Here is a 1,570-nt window from a genome sequence, read left to right as displayed (position 1 = left end):
AGAAGGGGGAGCCGAGTACTGGATTCGGGGGCGGCCGCAGCTTCTCGGGAGAGGCTTCAGAAGGCCGAAGCGCTCGCTCCTTCCCTTAGAAATCGGTGAGCGATTTGGGTTAAATGTACCATCCAGATGTCACAGTGCTCCTCCGGAACTCTGTGGAGTTGGGCTGGGGCTGGTCTAGCGTGTGATCACGGTCTGCGGGTGGGTGGGGACAGAAATCGGCGCCGCCACCACAGACGAGTGACATGACACAGCGCGTGTTTCCGAGAGCTTTCCACACGCGGGCCCAGCACAGATGGGCCCACGTCATCTTGTCTGCAGCCCCGTAAGCAGATGAGTGGATGCCAATTTGGGCCGTGCAGCTGGCGTCCAGGGCGTGTGGACCGTGCACCGAGCCCACAGCCCATCCACGTGCCTGGCCGAAAGGAACCACGGTGCTTTGTTCACCGACTTCAGATTTCAGCACCAAAATCGTGATGCCTACTTGGGGAACTCGTTATCGTGACTCACTCGTAAAATGCCTGGGTTCTCTGGAATGAGAAAGCACATCAATAAATGTCATTATCCACTGTAATTATTCAAAGTTCTTCTGTTGCTGTGCCAGTGACACCGGAGACGACAGCTGCCATCCCAGACAGACGTGGAGGTGTCGTGACTGCCACATCCCCCCCCCCCGTTAGAGCACATGCTCCCCCTGAGATGTGCTCCAAGACGCTCTAATCCATGTATAGTGCTGCTCGAATTCCTACGCTGCTTCTAGTGGCCTGTTCATTTCACTGTGAAGTAGAATTCGGCTGATTTGCATGTCAGTGAACTGTAACGTGGAACTCAATGGGAAAAAGGTGCATTTCACTCGCTTCGGTAAAACAGCCCCAGGCAGACGATGCACGCGAGGGAGCACCCGCTGGGCGTGAGGCGGACAGGCGCGCTTCGCGCTCATCCTCAGCCCACAGCGGGGCCCTGTCCTCTCCGTGGGAGGCGCCCCGACCCGCGGGTGCAGCCCCTGCCCACGCTGCGGCCGCCCCCCGGGCCTGGGCTGAACCTGGGGCTAAGGCTCGTTAATCACCTAATGTAGTTTGACCTCGATTTTAAGGATCACCTTTTAAAAAGCATTCTTTCCATTCCCCGGTTCAGACATCGGGAAAGTAGAGCGGCCTGAGCTGCATCTTCTTTGAGCTCGACCTGCCCAACAGTCTGGAGATCGGAGGCTGGCAGAAGCCGCGCCTGGTCCACGCGAGGTGGGGCGGGCGGCTGGTCTGCTGCCGGGGTGTCTGTTCCTTTCGTTTCGTGCTTCCTATAAAGGTCTGAGTCCGGGGAAGAGCGTGAAATGCGTAAAGCATGCGGTCGTGGACTGTTGCACAGACCACCGTCCCGCGGGCAAGTGCTGCCCAAACGGCGAACAAACGAGAAAGGGGTTTATTTGAAAAAACAGACACTTTAAGATGTTTGTTCTGAAAACTGAGCATAGAAATGGCGGGTAAATTTGGGCCAGTTTTAGGAAGCCCCCCTTCACATCCCCCCATCTCCCCAACCCAGATTCTCCTGCCCCCACCCCACGGCCCTCCCAGAACAT

The sequence above is a fragment of the Pteropus vampyrus genome, unplaced genomic scaffold, assembly GCF_000151845.1.
Source record: "Pteropus vampyrus isolate Shadow unplaced genomic scaffold, Pvam_2.0 Scaffold468, whole genome shotgun sequence".
NCBI lineage: Eukaryota > Metazoa > Chordata > Mammalia > Chiroptera > Pteropodidae > Pteropus > Pteropus vampyrus.
This window is presented reverse-complemented; position numbering follows the sequence as displayed.